General features: G+C 38.0%; 1 non-coding gene across 1 annotated transcript; it reads right to left on the reverse strand.

Annotated features, from left to right (window-relative positions):
* Positions 1–16,140: 16,140 nt before the first annotated feature.
* LOC130984212 (small nucleolar RNA R71) lies at positions 16,141–16,248 on the reverse strand. The gene has a single exon (XR_009088160.1). It is a non-coding gene; the product is annotated as a small nucleolar RNA R71 (small nucleolar RNA).
* Between the last annotated feature and the right edge of the window lie 2,573 nt (positions 16,249–18,821).

The raw sequence follows: 18,821 nt of genomic DNA on the forward strand, positions 1-18,821 counted from the left end.
CATAGAACAACAAAATTACACTAGGGTTGAGAATCTTACCACACCCAAGGTCCAAGGAGACAAAATTAATCTTCTCCTTCAAGAGAGTTGGGTCCTATAACATCAAAGAACCCAAAATCTCAACATTTTACCCATGAAACTCGAAAATAAGGGCTGGAATTTCGAACAGAAATACGTGGCTTACCTCAAGATTAATTGTATGGGTTTTGTAGAGCTCTCTGCGGTGAACGCGTGGCCGCAAACGGAGCGGCAATCGGAGCTCTAGATCAAAAGTTATGGTGGTTTGAAGATCAAGTGAGAGGAAGAAGTTTGAGAGAGTGTTCTTCTCCCCCCTTCCCTCTAATTCAGCGTGTTTGTGTGTGTAATGAGGAGAGAGAGTGTTGAAAACTAGGGTTTTGGTTAAGTTATGTTGGGCCAAGGGCCCACTTTGGGTCCGGTTGGCCCGGTTTGGCCCGTTCGGTCCAATCTTGGTCCGAATTCTATAAAATTGGTACCAAAATTCTCGTCTCAGTCTCCTCTATCACATTTAGCCATAAAAATCACATTTTAGGCTTTCTAGAATAAATTCTCATTTATGAGTTAATTAGCCGTTAATTAACGGAGTTTTACACTTCATTCGGAAATTGACGACGTAACTTGGCGTTGAACGCCAAGTACATGCTGCTGTCTGGAGTTAAACGCCAGAAAAATGTCATGATCCGGAGTTGAATGCCCAAAACACGTCATAACTTGGAGTTCAACTCCAAGAAAAGCCTCAGCTCGTGGATAGATCAAGCTCAGCCCAAGCATACACCAAGTGGGCTCCGGAAGTGGATTTATGCATCAATTACTTACTCATGTAAACCCTAGGAGCTAGTTTATTATAAATAGAACTTTTTACTATCATATTATCATCCTGGATTGTATTTTGAACCCTGTGATCACATTTTGGGGGCTGGCCATTCGGCCATGCCTGAACCTTTCACTTATGTATTTTCAACGGTGGAGTTTCTGCACACCATAGATTAAGGGTGTGGAGCTCTACTGTACCTCAAGTTTCAATACAATTATTATTACTTTCTATTCAATTCTCTCTTATTCTTATTCCAAGATATACGTTGCACAACACTTTGATGAATGTGATGATCCGTGACACTCATCATCATTCTCACCTATGAATGCACGTGACTGACAACCACTTCCGTTCTACCTTAGGCCGGGCGCATATCTCTTAGATTTCCCAACAGAATCTTCGTGGTATAAGCTAGATAGATGGCGGCATTCATGAGGATCTGGAAAGTCTAACCTTGTCTGTGGTATTCCGAGTAGGATCCTGGGAATTCAGAAAGTCTAACCTTGTCTGTGGTATTCCGAGTAGGATTCCGGTATTGAATGACTGTGACGAGCTTCAAACTCCTGAAGGCTGGGCGTTAGTGACAGACGCAAAAGAATCAATGGATTCTATTCCAACCTGATTGAGAACCGACAGATGATTAGCCGTGCTGTGACAGAGCATTTGGACCATTTTCACTGAGAGGATGGGATGTAGCTATCAACCAAGGGTGATGCCTCCAGACGATTAGCCGTGCAGTGACAGCGCATAGGACCATTTTCCCGAGAGGATTGAAAGTAGCCATTGATGATGGTGATGCCCTACATACAGCTTGCCATGGAAAGGAGTAAGAAGGATTGGATGAAAGCAATGAGAAAGTAGAGATTCAAGAGGAGTACAGCATCTCCATACACCTATCTGAAATTCCCACTATTGACTTACATAAGTATTTCTATCCCTTTTATTTTCTTTTTTATTATTAATATTCGAAAATCCATAAACCAATTTAATCTGCCTAACTGAGATTTACAAGGTGACCATAGCTTGCTTCATACTAACAATCTCTGTGGGATCGACCCTTACTCACGTAAGGTTTACTACTTGGACGACCCAGTACACTTGCTGGTTAGTTGAACGGAGTTGTGAATTCAAATAGAGCCGATTATTAAATTTCATACAAGTACAAAGACAATAGATCACAATTTCATCCACCACTACCGTAATAAGAGTTTGTAAACTCTAATGTATTAAAATGTCACACTCTCAACGAAAGAAGAATATACCTCATGCTTGTGCCAGTGGTTGTGGTGGCTCGTCTTCTGCCCCAAAAAATAGGAAAAAGAAGAAGTTCGACTACAATAATGGCAAGTGTCTGCATGGACTTGACGCACTGGTGCTTGAGTCTACTATAGAGTGGAACCCTGGATGATTGTTTTTTGGTTGAGGTATATGAATTTTGATTTTATTTATGAATCAGAGGAATCAGGCTCCACACGAGGAACAAAGATCTTTGGTGCCTCATTCCTTCCTCCTTGCATAAACCTGTTGGCCTCTTATACGATGCTCTTATGCTCTTTTGACTGTTCTTAGATTGTTGGGTAGGCACTTCATTCTGACCTTCTTACGAGGAACCATTAGGAGGTGGACTTCTGCTTTACTTTGCTATTGGGTCGTGTTTTGGTTGACGTTTGGGATTTTGGGTTGTAGCATTGATTGGGTTGTAGGAGCAGGATTGGGAGATGCTGGCTTATGAGTTTGATTGCAACTTTGGTTGGTTTTTTTTCCACCTGTGTTAGGGTTCAAAGAAATTGGAGAAGGAAGAGGATGAACAATGGTTCTATTATGCCATTTTCTTATAAATATTTCAACAAATTTCATAATGTAATATTTTTTTTTCTACTGTGTCACCCTAAATTGGCCACATCACACAATACCGTGCCACCTGGCCTCCACCATCGCCGAAAAAATTACTCAGGTCACGGAAGGGTAGAATTGACAGTGGAGTTTTATATTCGTGTGTGCAAATCAAATGACACATTAAAAAATTGAGGAGTACATCTGTCCATCGTGTGAAAATTCAGGTGTAATTTTGTCTATTTTTCCTTAAAAAAAATAAGAAAAAATTGGTGAATAGACTAGTTTAGTACTCGACATTCAATTTCAAAGACTAAAATGAGTCACTTAAGGTAAAGTGAAAGACTAATTTGGTGCATCTACAATGATGATATAATGAATGACACAAGGACGAACCCATCCTTCTGTAGAACCTATGCACAATTACTCAAGAGGGGGGGGTGAATTGAGTATTGCAACAACAATGAATCTTTTTGCAAAAGTTAAAGACAATATACAAAAGTGTTATTGTACTAGTATTTTTCCAAGAGCTTAACTCAATTGCTAAGCATTTATAAGGAGCTTTTACTTTCCAATAGACACCAACTCAAATAAATTGATCAAGCTTTTCACCAATCGGACTTAAGCTATTCCTTAAGTACTTACGAAGCTACTTTTCGATCACAATTTATTTGCTCAAAGGTAAAAGACAATAATATTGAAGAGATGAGTTTGGAGAGATGCAAACGCTATTTAGAGTGGTTCGGCACAATCCTTGTCCTACGTCCACTTTCTTTCTCAATCGCTATTGAGAAGTTCCACTATTGCCAAGCTTCAAGGTGCTCGCGCAAAACCTTTTACAATCCGAGTCCTTAGTTTCTAACACCTCATGGTATATGATCACCACTCGTATACTAACCCATTCCACTTAGAGATACCTTCTCTAAGATTTGCCTTGAGTACTTAGTATACCTCTTTGGTATCCTCACCGACTATAGTGTTTATAACTCTTGACTCAACCTTGGAGATCACACTCCAATTTACAGAGTGTACAAGAAAACAATTCTCAAAGAATTGTTGAGACGAAATGAGTACTCTCTAGAAGAGTGTATGATTACAAGTTTAGCACTATTGAACCAATTGATATTGCTCTCTCAAATTGTGTATTATAACACCTTAAAAGATGTGTAGAATGAAAGAATATGAACAAGATAGTTTGCAAATACTCAAGTATATGAAATAAGGCTTCAATCCATCTATTTATAGACTCCCCAAACCTTAGAAACGTTGGAGAGTTAATGGGATGAAGCCTTTTTGTCAAAACTAGCCGTTTTTTATGTTTTTGAATCATTTGCATCGATGCATAACACTTTGCATCGATGCAAATGTGTCTTTGAAGCTGAAATTTGAATTTTCAGCTAGGTTGCATCGATGCAAACATCTTTGCATCGATGCAATCAAGTCGTCGCATGCTTTGCATCGATGCAAGATGAGTGTGCATCGATGCAAACCTTAAAGAATGGCTTAAAATCACTTCAAAATACTTAGGATTGATCTCAAACTTGTTGGAGTCAATTCCTATGCTTTTGTACCTTTGAAAACAAGTTTTAAACCATTTGGCTAGCATCGAATTGCAAGATGTGCATCAAAACATTTTGTGAGTGTGTGTTGAGAGATTTAGCAATTGGTTCTTAACAAGAAGTTACCTAAGTCCTAAGACACTATACTTGTCTTCAAATGTTGTGGACTTGAGTTTCTTGTTGTTGTTGTGTTGCTTTCAACTCTTCATTCCTCAACGTTGAATGTTGGTTGATCTTTCAACATGCTTGTTCATTCAAGTTGTTTGTTGGTTTGTCTTTCATGTCATTTGTTGGTTTGTCATTCATCAAAACCTACGAATACAAACTTCGCATACAAGCAACATGATTTACAATTTCCCCCTTTTTGATAATGACAAACCAATTTTGAGGATATGCATTCATAAATGATTTTGAAAGCAACAATAATGCACTTTGTTTTATAGAAAGTTTTGGAGAAGACTTCACAAAAAATTTTGCAGGAGTTCCCCCTAAATATGTGCATTTGTTCCCTTAAAGGGCGTTTATCAAAGAAAACGATTTAGATATCAAAGTTTTTGCTTAGCGGAAGTCTTTTTGAAATCATTGTTTCGCAAACTTATTTCTTTTTTTCAAATCCTCAAACTTCTTCTTTTTCAAAACTTCAAAACTTCAAATATCCTCAAGCTTTTCTTCCCCCTTTTGACATTATCAAAAAGAAAGGAGTTTGAAATGTGTCATTGAAGCATGCATAAAACAATGAATTTTTTTAAGTTCAATTTCTCTATTAATCTCAAGGATGAGATATTCTCCCTTTCAAAAAGAATTTGATTTCCTCTTTTTATATATAACAAGCATGCATAATTCCCCCTAAAGAAGTGAAATATATCAAGGCATGCACATTAACTTAAAATAGGGGTACCAAGCCTATTTTGAGTTATTCACCAAATAAGCATACAAGCATTAATCATTAAACAAAATTATGAAGGAAATATCAAAGTATTTAAACCATAATAGAAATCCTTAGCTTACTAGGAGTTAGTTTAACAATTCATATAATCAAATAAACATAAAGCAATAAAAAGTGACTTGATGAAGAGGAGACAATCAATCTTGGTCTTCATCATCATCATTATCCTCTTCATACGGTAGGTGGATGCCGAAATGCTCATATAAGTCATCAATACGACGATCCAAGCGACCCGTGCGATGATCTACACGAGACACACGACGATTAAGTGCTTCAAGTTGCCTACCATGTTCTACTTCAATCCTTTGGATGTTTTGGTTGATGGATTGTAATTCTCTCATTACATCAACTAAGGAGGGTGGTTCTTGAGCTTGAGGTGCTTGTGGAGGAGCTTGCTCTTGAGGACCTTGTTCATCAACATTTCTTCTTCCCATTTTGTTGAGAATATGAGTGTTGATACAAGATTGAGGTGGTACTTCCTTGGCAATCTCATTTGATACATCAATACCAACATAATCAAAGACTTTAGACCATAGGCAAAGGAATCCTAATCCACCATTCCTATTCTTCATCTTGAGCCTAATCATATGTTGTACTATAAAGTATGGCCAATTAATCTTAATCCCATTCATCATAGCCCACATGAGAATCAAATCTTCATCATTTACATTCGCATGCCCAGATATTCTAGGTTGCAATACATAGGTGACTAGATATAACAAAGTTCTATGTTCCGCACTCATTGAATTGCAACTAATTTTGGAGTGAGCTCCTTGTACAAGGTTGAACAAATGCATGGCATTGTCCTTTGAATAACCCCATTCATCAATTGGGGTTTTACCACCTTGAAACAAGTCGCCTTGATTTGGCAACTCCCAAATGGTGGCTAACTCATCACCATCTAGCCTATAATCCTTTCTTCCTATCTTGAAGAATAATGTGAAATTTGATTCATCTTCCTCATCAATCTCAATCATGAGTGTACTATAGGCTATGGCAACTAAATCCGGATAATATTTACTCTTAATTTGAACAAAATCCATGAGGCCTTGATGAACTAGAATAGCCTTAAGAGTATCAAACTTATGAATGACAAGAAGGGTCGGATCCAAATACCTCGGAGGAATTTCCTTTCTTCCGGCGAGCCTTGCCTCATAGAATTGAAGATCTTCATTAGAAGCAAAGTACCTTGCCAAAGGATGATCATTTGGAGGTGGAACCACACTTGAAGAGCCTTTTGACTTCTTGATGGTTCTCTTGATTCTAGGCATTGTGGATGATTTTGTTTTATGGGTTTTGTAGAGGAGAATGTGGGGACTTCAAATATGTAATTTGTTTGTAGTGGGTATCTAAGTTTTGTGAGTTGTATGAAGCTATATGTGAGCTTGTTTTGGAGGTTATGGAGGTTTGAATGTGGGGATATTAGTTGTGAGGTTGAAGATGATGAAAAAGTGGGGTTTTGTTGCTCAAAAATGCTAAATTCACGTGTTTTTGTGCAATTTGGTCGTGTTTGCATCGATGCAATAGGCTTTGCATCGATGCACATAGCACGTTGTGTGCTTTGCATCGATGCAAAGCTTGGTTGCATCGATGCAACATGCATCATTTTGCCCAAAATGACCAAATTTTCATCCTTTGGTGGTTCTTTCTTCAATCCTTTGAGTTCCATCATGTATATACTCACTTAAACCATTATAAACTTCAATTTGTTGATCCTCCATTGTTTATAATCTTCAAATTCTTCAATCTACCTCAAGATTAATCACTCATTCATCAACTCATAAACCTACAAAACAGTGGCTAAATGGATATCTCCAATGCTTAAGTTAGTAAGAGATATAAAAATAGCAATATAAATACAATGAATTCAAACAAATCATATTAGATTAGAATCCAAGATACCAAGTTCATTTCGGATGTTAAAAAAACTTTCTTTACATAAAGGTTTAGTGAAGATGTCCGCTAGTTGTTTACTAGTTTCGACAAATTCAATAACCACATCACCCTTTTCAACATGGTCTCTTATGAAGTGATGTCTAATCTCAATATGCTTGGTTCTTGAATGTTGAACCGGATTCTTGGTTAAATTTATTGCACTAGTATTATCACATTTGATAGGAATGTGATCAAGCATGAGTCCATAGTCCACAAGTTGTTGTTTCATCCATAAAATTTGGGCGCAACAACTACCGGCGGCTACATACTTGGCTTCGGCGGTAGACAAGGCTACACTTACTTGTTTCTTACTATGCCATGAAACAAGAGAGTTTCCTAGCAAGTGACAAGTGCCGCTAGTGCTTTTCCTATCCAATTTGCAACCGGCAAAATCGGAATCGGAATAACCAATCAAATCACAAGTGGATCCTTTCGGATACCACAATCCAACATTTAATGTTCCTATGAGATACTTCATAATCCTTTTCACCGCACTTAAGTGAGATTCCTTAGGATTAGCTTGGTATCTCGCACACATGCATACACTAAACATGATATCTGGCCTACTTGCCGTTAGATAAAGTAATGATCCTATCATGCCTCTATACTTCTTTACATCTATGCTTTTACCTTGTTCATCTTTGTCAAGGTAGCAAGTAGTGCTCATTGGTGTGTCCATTGCCTTAGCATTGTCCATTCCAAATCTTTTGAGCAGTTCCTTGCAATATTTGGTTTGGCTAACGAAAGTTCCTTCTTTTCCTTGTTTGATTTGAAGACCAAGGAAGAAGTTGAGTTCGCCCATCATGGACATTTCAAATTCACTTTGCATGAGGTTTGAGAAAAACTTGCAAAGTGATTCGTTAGTTGAACCAAATACTATGTCATCGACGTAAACTTGTACCAAAAGGATATTTTTGTTTTCAATCAAGATAAATAAAGTTGTATCAACCTTCCCTCTTCTAAAACCCTTTTCTATTAAAAACTTGCTCAAACGTTCATACCAAGCTCTTGGAGCTTGTTTAAGACCATAAAGAGCTTTCTTGAGTTTAAAAACATGATTAGGATTTTCATAATCCTCAAAACCGGGAGGTTGTTCAACATATACTTCTTCTTGAATGAAACCATTAAGAAAGGCACTCTTAACATCCATTTGATAAAGTTTGAAGTTATAAGAGGATGCAAAAGCAAGTAACATCCTAATTGCTTCTAATCTAGCTACGGGAGCATAAGTTTCGTCATAATCAATGCCTTCCTCTTGATTATAACCTTTAGCTACTAATCTAGCTTTGTTTCTAACAATTGTACCATTTTCATCGAGTTTATTTCTAAAAACCCATTTTGTTCCTACAATTGTTTGATTACTTGGTTTAGGCACCAATTCCCAAACGTCATTTCGTTTGAATTGGTTAAGCTCCTCTTGCATTGCCATAGCCCAATGTTCATCGTCAATTGCGGACTCAATGGTAGATGGTTCAATTTGAGAAACAAAAGCACTATATGCAAATAAATTTCTAAAAGTGGATCGAGTTGTTATCCCTTTCGAAACATCACCAATGACGTTGTCTAGAGGATGATCCTTTGAAGTACGCCAATCCTTTGGAAGTGCATTTATTTGTGCTTGTGATGGTTCAATTTTTTCAACTTGAACACTAACCTTTGTTGAGCTTGTAGAGGCTTCATTTAAATTTTTTTCTTTGTCTTCACCATTCAAATTTAGTGAATCAAAGTTTTCTACATTTTCATCAAAATCTTTTCTAGCACAACAACGGTTAGTTTCATCAAAAGCGACATGAATACTTTCTTACATAGTCATGATGCGTTTATTATATACTCTAAAAGCTTTGCTAGTTAAAGAGTAGCCTAAGAAGATTCCTTCATCAGCCTTAGCATCAAATTTGCCTAAGTTATCTTTTCCATTATTTAGAATAAAGCATTTACAACCAAAGACGTGAAGGTGGGAAATATTTGGCTTTCTTCCTTTGTACAATTCGTACGGTGTTTTCTTAAGAATAGGTCGAATGATAATCCTATTCATAACATAACACGCGGTACTAACCGCATCCGCCCAAAAGTACTTAGGAATATTAGCCTCATGAGCATAGTTCTCGCCATTTCTTCTAAATGACGATTTTTCCTTTCAACCACACCATTTTGTTGTGGTGTTCTCGGAGAGGAAAAATTATGCTCAATGCCATTTTCTTCACAAAAAGTTTCAAAAAGATTGTTTTCAAATTCTCCACCATGATCACTTCTAATAGATGATATATGCAAATTCTTTTCATTTTGAATAACTTTGGCTAATCTTTTGAATGCTCGAAATGCATCACTCTTGTTTGCTAGGAACAAGGTCCATGTAAATCGAGAGTAATCATCAACAATAACTAAAGCATAGTAATTGCCACCAAAGCTTATAGTCCTAGAAGGACCAAATAAATCCATGTGCAAAAGTTGTAATGGCCTTGTTGTTGAAACAATGTTTTTGGATTTAAAAGAGGCCTTTACTTGTTTTCCCTTTTGACATGCGTCGCAAAGGACGTCTTTTTCAAAACGTAGCTTTGGTAAGCCAATTACTAACTCTTTAGAGACCAACTTGCTAAGATGGTCCATGTTAGCATGAGCTACTCTACGATGCCATAACCAAGTTTCATCATTTTTACTAACAAGGCATTTCACATCATTTGAGGAAACTTCATTTAGATTAATCATGTATACATTGTCAACACGGTGCCCAATTAGCACAATTTCATTAGTGTCTTGCCTTTTTATCAAACAACATTTTGAATCAAAGGTGACTAAGTTTCCTTTGTCACAAAGTTGGCTAACACTAATGAGATTATGTTTGAGACCTTTGACAAGTATAACATTATCTATGGAGGTAGAAGAATTTTTACCAACTTTTCCAACGCCGATTACTTTGCCGGTGTTGTTGTCTCCATAGATCACGTTTTCTCCGTTTGTAGGCTCTATTGCGGTGAACTTTGATTCATCGCCGGTCATGTGTTTGGAGCATCCACTATCAACATACCAATTTGTATCCTTAGCTCCAACACGTACCTACAAAACAATTAAAATTGGGATTTAGGTACCCAAGTGAATTTGGGTCCTTGATGGTTAGTATGAGCATAATGCCCATAAGGTGCCCATCTCGTATCTTGACTACGAAAGTTTATATGTTTAATTCTAGTAAAGCATACGGGTGCTATATGACCTACTTTATTACAATAATGACATATGACATTTGGATTATGCATCCTATGCATGTTTCTAAATGGTTGCCTAGGTTGTTTCCTAAATGCAACATCTTTTGATCTATATGCATTGTGATTATAATTTCTAAACGAAGCATGTTGAGGAGGATGTTTAAAGGCTTCATTCCTTTTAGGCATGCTTGCCTTTTGGGCTTGCGGTTGCCTAATAGGAGTTTTAGTATTTTTAAATTTTCCTTTTTCAAAACCTAAACCTTCCTTATTATGAACATGCTTTTGGTTTTTCAACATTTTATCTAAGTTCTTTGAAGATTCATTGAACTTAGCTAAAGTGTTCTTAAGATTTGTAATTTCATTTTCATGCATTTTACAAGATTTGTATGGATCACTACTTGTGCTACACTTATCTTTTCCAAGATTGATATTCTCGTTTTTCAACATCTCATTTTGTTTTAAAAGATCCATATTCTTTTTCTTTAGGAGAGAATAATCTTGGGTAAGTTTTGTGTACACCTCAAGTAAGGCATCATATTCATCTTGTAAATTAAAAGAAGTGGAGTTGTCATCACTAACCTTTTCTTCGCTTGCCATTAAGCAAAGATTTGCAACCTCGTCGTCATCGGAGTCGGATTCATCCTCGTTCTCCCATGATATGTATGCTTTCTCCTTCTTCTTAAATTTCTTGTTTTTGTCCTCCTTTTGAAGTTTTGGACAATTGGGTTTGATGTGTCCAACTTCTCCACACTCATAGCATTTTGGTACCTTTGTTTTGCTCTTGAAGTTTTTCTTCATTGCAAACTTATTGAATCTTTTTAATAAGAGTGCAAATTCTTCATCTCCTTCTTCTTCATTATCATCACTCTCTTCTTGTAGTGATGTTGTTTTAAGGGCGAGACTTTTCTTCTTGCTTTCTTCACCTTTTTGTCTATTTAGCATAGTCATTTCATAGGTGAGAAGATTACCTCGTAGTTGATCAAATGTAAGTTGATCATAGAGCCTTCCTTCCACAATGGCGTTCACTTTGGAGTTCCATTTTGGTGTAAGGCTTGTAAGCACCTTGGTCACAATTTGTTTATCATTGTATTTTGTGCCAAGCATGCTTAGATTGTTGAAGATCTTGGAGAGTCTTTCAAGAGCTTCTTCAATGCTCTCTTCATCTTTCATTTTAAAATTTTCCCATTCATGAACCAACATAAATACCTTTGATTCTTTAACGTGGTCGGTTCCTTCGTAAGTGATTTGGAGTTTATCCCAAATCTCTTTAGCGGTTTCACATGTAGAGATCTTCATATAATCATGCTCGTTAAGTGCACAATGAATGAAGTTGATGGCTTTATCATTCATTGCCACTTTCTTCCAATCATCGTCACTATATTCATCTTCTCCTTTCGGTACTTGCTTTGAGACGGAGACTTCTCCTTCTTTAGCGCTTGTTGTCTTTGTTGGAATGTGATTTCCATTCTCAATCACTTTCCAAATTCTCACATCTTGAGAACGGATCCAAATTCTCATCTTATTTTTCCAATAAGAGTAATTTGTTCCGCTAAAAAGAGGAGGTCTAGCGGTTGAGTTACCTTCACTAGTGTTGTTGTTGTTAAAGCTTGTGCTTGCCATGATCTTTTCCCTTAAACGGTTAAGACTTTCAAAGGGTTAAGCTCTGATGCCACTTGTAGAACCTATGCACAATTACTCAAGAGGGGGGGTGAATTGAGTATTGCAACAACAATGAATCTTTTTGCGAAAGTTAAAGACAATATACAAAAGTGTTATTGTACTAGTATTTTTCCAAGAGCTTAACTCAATTGCTAAGCATTTATAAGGAGCTTTTACTTTCCAATAGACACCAACTCAAATAAATTGATCAAGCTTTTCACCAATCGGACTTAAGCTATTCCTTAAGTACTTACGAAGCTACTTTTCGATCACAATTTATTTGCTCAAAGGTAAAAGACAATAATATTGAAGAGATGAGTTTGGAGAGATGCAAACGCTATTTAGAGTGGTTCGGCACAATCATTGTCCTACGTCCACTTTCTTTCTCAATCGCTATTGAGAAGTTCCACTATTGCCAAGCTTCAAGGTGCTCGCGCAAAACCTTTTACAATCCGAGTCCTTAGTTTCTAACACCTCACGGTATATGATCACTGATGAGCGGATAATTTGTATACTTTTTGGCATTGTTTTTAGTATGTTTTTGGTATATTTAGTTGAGTTCTTAGTATATTTTTATTAGTTTTTAGCTAAAATTCACTTTTCTGGACTTTACTATGAGTTTGTGTGCTTTTCTGTGATTTCAGGTATTTTCTGGCTGAAATTGAGGGATCTGAGCAAAAATCTGATCCAGAGACTCAAAAAGGACTGCAGATGCTGTTGGATTCTGACCTCCCTGCACTCGAAGTGGATTTTCTGGAGCTAAAGAAGCCCAATTGGCGCGCTCTCAACGGCGTTGGAAAGTAGACATCCTGGGCTTTCCAGCAATATATAATAGTCCATACTTTGCCCAAGATTTGATGGCCCAAACCGGCGTTCAAAGTCACCCTCAGAATTCCCAGCGTTAAACGCCGGAACTGGCACCTAATTGGGAGTTAAACGCCCAAACTGGCATAAAAGCTGGAGTTAAACGCCAAGAAGAGTCTCTACACGAAAAAAGCTTCATTGCTCAGCCCAAGCACACACCAAGTGGGCCCGGAAGTGGAATTTTATGTCATTTACTCATCTATGTACTAGTTTTCTATAAGTAGGACCTTTTACTATTGTATTTTCATCTTCGGACATCTAGTTCTTAGATCAGATCTTGGTTCTTCTGGTTCCCTCTCTGGGGCCGAAACCAATGATCACTTTTGTTCTTATGTATTTTCAACGGTGGAGTTTCTACACACCATAGATTAAGGTGTGGAGCTCTGCTGTACCTCGAGTATTAATGCAATTACTATTGTTCTTCTATTCAATTCCGCTTGTTCTTTATCCAAGATATCACTTGTTCTTCAACATGATGAAGGTGATGATTGACGCCCATCACCATTCTCACCCATGAACAAGGTGACTGACAACCATTCTTGTTCTACAAGCATCTGAGGCTTAGTGAATATCTCTTGGATTCTTTAACCGGAATCTTCGTGGTATAGGCAAGAACTGATGGCGGCATTCAAGAGAATCCGGAAGGTCTAACCTTGTCTGTGGTGTTCTGAGTAGGATTCAATGATTGAATGACTGTGACGTGCTTCAAACCTGTAACCTACTGGGCGTTAGTGACAGACGCAAAAGAGTGATTCTATTCCGGTAGGGGAGGGAACCAAACCGGTGATTGGCAGCACTGTGACAGAGTGTGTGCATTAGCTTTCACTGCGCGGATGGGAGGTAGCTGCTGACAACAGTGAAACCCTACACGAGCTTGCCATGGAAAGGAGTAAGAAAGGATTGGATGAAGGCAGTAGGAAAGCAGAGAGACGGAAGGGAAGGCATCTTCATACGCTTGTCTGAAGCTCTTACACCAATGATATACATAAGTATCACTATCTTTATCTTCTATGTTATTTTCGTTCATCACCATTATACATTTGAGTCTGCCTGACTGAGATTTACAAGATGACCATAGCTTGCTTCATACCACCAATCTCCGTGGGATCGACCCTTACTCACGTAAGGTATTACTTGGACGACCCAGTGCACTTGCTGGTTAGTTGTGCGAAGTTGTAGTGATCACAATTTCGTGCACCAAGTTTTTGGCGCCGTTGCCGGGGATTGTTCTTGTGTATGGACAACTGACGGTTCATCTTGTTGCTTAGATTAGGTATTATTTTTCTTCAGAGTTCTTAAGAATGAATTCTAGTGTTTCAAGGTGATGTTCTTATCATCACCAAAGCTGATTGATCCTCATCAATTTAGCTCTTGAATGTAATGTCCTGCTGAAGCTTAGCTAGCTATGTCTAATTCCTTTAGACTAAAGCTTTAGACTGACATTGCATGATTCCTGGAATTCTCATTAAGAACTTTGATACCTTTATTTTCTTTTCCACTTAATTTTCGAAAAAGCCAAAAAAAAAAAATTACAAAATCATAAAAACCAAAAATATTTTTTGTTTAAGTCTAGAGTCTCATCTTAAGTTTGGTGTCAATTGTATGTTTCTGTTTTTCTTGCATTTTTCGAATTTATGCATGTGTCTTAATTAATCTTCAAGTTGTTCTTGATGATTTCCTTGTTTTGATCTTTGAATTCTATTGACTTGAGTGTTTTGTTGTTTCTCATATGCATTCTCATTCTGTTAGTGTCAGTAGTATACAAACTGCTAAGTTTGGTGTCTTGCATGCATTGTTATTTGATTTTAGTTGCATTTTGATTATTCCTTATTATTAAAAAAATCCAAAAATATTTTTAATTTGTGTCTTTTCAAGTCAATAATACAGAGAATTGAAGATTCAGAACATACTGCAGAGGAATCACACAGAAAAAGCTGGGCATTCAAAAATGCCCAGTGAAGAAGACAGACTGGCGTTTAAACGCCAGCCAGGGTGCCTGGATGGGCGTTTAACGCCCAAAAGGGTAGTAGTTTGGGCGTTAAACGCCAGAATGTGCACAATCTGGGCGTTTAACGCCAGGATGGTGCTAGGGGAAGATTTTGTTTTCAAAATCAATTTTTTTTTCAAGTTTTTCAAAGTTTTTCAAAATCAAATCTTTTTCAAATCATATCTTTTCAATCAAATGTTTTCAAAATCAATTTCTTTCCTTTTTCAAAGATACTTACTAACAATTAATGATTTGATTGAACATTTTTTGCCTTGAGGAAGGTTTTATGTTTGAATCATATCTTTTCTTGTTAGGCAAGTCATTAATCTTTAAAATCAAATCTTTTTAAAATTGTTTTCAAATCATATCTTTTAAAATTGTTTTCAAATCATATCTTTTCAATCATATCTTTTTAAAACCATAATTTTTCAATCACATCTTTTTCAAAATAAGTTTTCAATCATATCTTTTTGATTTCTAATTTCAAATCTTTTTCAAAAATCACTTGATTCTTTTTCTATTCTTAGTTTTTGAGAATCAATTAGTGTTTTTCAAAATGTTTTCAAAATCTTTTACTTAATTTTCGAAAATTACTTCCCTTCTTCTCACATCCTTCTATTTTTGGACTAACTCTATTCCTTAATGCAAAATTCGAACTCCATCTTCTTTGATAAGTTCGAATTTTCTACTTCTGTCTTCCATTTTTCTTCCTCTGACACCTCAAGGAATCTCTATACTGTGACATAGAGGATTCCATATTTTCTTGTTTTCTTCTCTTTCATATGAGCAGGAGCAGAGACAAAGGCATTCTTGTTGAAGCTGACCCTGAACCCGAAAGAACCTTGAAGAGAAAGCTAAGAGAAGCCAAAACACAACTCTCTTTAGAGGACCTGACCGAATTCTTCAAAGAAGAAGAAGACATGGCAGCCGAAAACAACAATAATGCAAACAATGCAAGGAAGGTGCTGGGTGACTTTACTGCACCTACTCCCGACTTCTATGGGAGAAGCATCTCTATCCCTGCCATTGGAGCAAACAACTTTGAGCTTAAACCTCAATTAGTTTCTCTAATGCAACAGAATTGCAAGTTCCATGGACTTCCAATGGAAGATCCTCATCAGTTCTTAGCTGAATTCTTGCAAATCTGTGACACAGTCAAGACTAATGGGGTAGACCCTGAAGTCTATAGACTGATGCTATTCCCTTTTGTTGTAAGAGACAGAGCTAGGATATGGTTGGACTCTCAACCTAAAGAAAGCCTGGACTCTTGGGAAAAGCTAGTCAATGCCTTCTTGGCAAAGTTCTTCCCACCTCAAAAATTGAGTAAGCTTAGAGTGGAAGTCCAAACCTTCAGACAGAAGGATGGAGAATCCCTCTATGAAGCTTGGGAAAGATACAAACAATTAATCAGAAGATGTCCCTCAGACATGCTTTCTGAATGGAGCATCATAGGTATTTTCTATGATGGTCTCTCTGAACTATCCAAGATGTCTTTGGATAGCTCTGCTGGAGGATCTCTTCATCTGAAGAAGACGCCTGCAGAAGCTCAAGAATTGATTGAAATGGTTGCAAATAACCAATTCATGTACACTTCTGAAAGAAATCCTGTGAACAATGGGACTAGTCAGAAGAAAGGAGTTCTTGAGATTGACACTCTGAATGCCATATTGGCTCAGAACAAGATATTGACTCAACAAGTCAATTTGATTTCTCAAAGTCTGTCTGGAATGCAAAATGCACCAAACAGTACTAAGGAGGCTTCATCTGAGGAAGAAGCTTATGATCCTGAGAACCCTTCCATGGAAGAGGTGAATTACCTAGGAGAACCCTATGGAAACACCTATAATTCTTCATGGAGAAATCACCCAAATCTCTCATGGAAGAATCAAGAGAGACCTCAACAAGGTTTCAATAATAATGGTGGAAGAAACAGGTTTAACAATGGCAAACCTTTTCCATCATCTTCTCAGCAACAGACAGAGAATTCTAAGCAGAACCCCTCTGACTTAGCAACCATGGTCTCTGATCTAATCAAAACCACTCAAAGTTTCATGACTGAAACAAGGTCTTCCATTAGGAATTTGGAAGGACAAATGGGACAGCTGAGCAAGAAGGTTACTGAACTCCCTCCAAGTACTCTTCCAAGAAACACAGAAGAAAATTCAAAAGGAGAGTGCAAAGCCATCAATATGGCCGAATTTGGAGAGGAAGGAAAGGGAAGTGAACGCCACTGAGGAAGGCCTCAGTGGGCGTGCACCAAGCTCCAATGAGTTCCCTAATGAGGAACCATGGGAATCTGAGGCTCAAAATGAGACCATAGAGATTCCATTGGACTTACTTCTGCCTTTCATGAGCTCTGATGAGTATTCTTCCTCTGAAGAGGATGAGTATGTCACTAAAGAGCAAGTTGCTCAATACCTTGGAGCAATCATGAAGCTAAATGACAAGTTATTTGGAAATGAGATTTGGGAAGATGAACCTCCTTTGCTCACCAAAGAACTGGATGACTTGTCTAGGCAGAGATTACCTCAAAAGAAACAAGATCCTGGGAAGTTTTCAATACCTTGTACCATAGGCACCATGACCTTCAAGAAGGCTCTGTGTGACTTAGGGTCAAGTGTGAACCTCATGCCTCTCTCTGTAATGGAGAAGCTAGGGATCTTTGAGGTACAAGCTGCAAGAATCTCACAAGAGATGGCAGACAACTCAAGAAAACAAGCTTATGGACTTGTAGAGAATGTTTTGGTTAAGATTAAAGACCATTACATCCCTACTGATTTCATAGTCCTAGAGACTGGGAAGTGCATGGATGAATCTATCATCCTTGGCAGACCCTTCCTAGCCACAGCAAAGGCTGTGATTGATGTTGATGGAGGTGAGCTGATCATTCAAGTGAATGAAGAATCCTTTGTGTTTAAGGCTCAAGGATACCCCTCTGTCACCATGGAGAAGAAGCATGAAGAGCTTCTCTCAAATCAGAGACAAACAGAGCCCCCACAGTCAAACTCTAAGTTTGGTGTTGGGAGGCCACAACCAAACTCTAAGTTTGGTGTTGAACCCCCACATTCAAACTCTAAGTTTGGTGTTGGGAGGTTCCAACATTGCTCTGAGTATCTGTGAGGCTCCATGAGAGCCCTCTGTCAAGCTACTGACATTAAAGAAGCGCTTGTTGGGAGGCAACCCAATGATTATATTTTATATATTTTCTTTTGTTATTTTATGTTTTTTGTAGGTTGATGATCATAAGAAGTCACAAAATCCATTGAAAAAGTGAAAACAGAATGAAAAACAGGAAGAAAAACAGCACACCCTGGAGGAAGAACTCACTGGCGTTTAAACGCTAGTGAGGCTAGCAGTTGGGCGTTTAACGCCCAGTCTGGCACCATTCTGGGCGTTTAACGCCAGAAAGGGGCACCAGACTGGCGTTAAACGCCAGGAAAGGGCTAGAACCTGGCGTTAAACGCCAGAAATGGGCACCAGCCCGGCGTTTAACGCCAGAAATGGCTCAAAACGTGATTTTGAGCAACATTTGGTGCAGGGATGACTTTTCCTTGACACCTCAGGATCTGTGGACCCCACAGGATCCCCACCAACCCCACCACTCTCTCTTCTTCTTCACCCATTCACCAATCACCTCTACCACTCTCCTTCTCCTCCATTTCTTCTTCTTCTTCTTTCTTCTTTTGCTCGAGGACGAGCAAACCTTTTAAGTTTGGTGTGGTAAAAGCATTGCTTTTTGTTTTTCCATAACCATTTATGGCATCTAAAGCCGGCTCAACTGAGAAGGCATGACCTCAAGCCCATCACTAAGAAAAAGATGGAGCAAACAAGAGACCCCTCTCATCATGAGATCCCTGAGATACCTCAAGGGATGCACCTTCCTCCACAAGACTATTGGGAGCAAATTAACACCTCCCTAGGAGAGTTGAGTTCCAATATGGGACAACTAAGGGTGGAGCACCAAGAACATGCCATCCTCCTCCATGAAATTAGAGAAGATCAAAGA

The sequence above is a fragment of the Arachis stenosperma genome, chromosome 5 (assembly GCF_014773155.1).
Source record: "Arachis stenosperma cultivar V10309 chromosome 5, arast.V10309.gnm1.PFL2, whole genome shotgun sequence".
In the NCBI taxonomy this organism is placed as follows: Eukaryota; Viridiplantae; Streptophyta; class Magnoliopsida; order Fabales; family Fabaceae; genus Arachis; species Arachis stenosperma.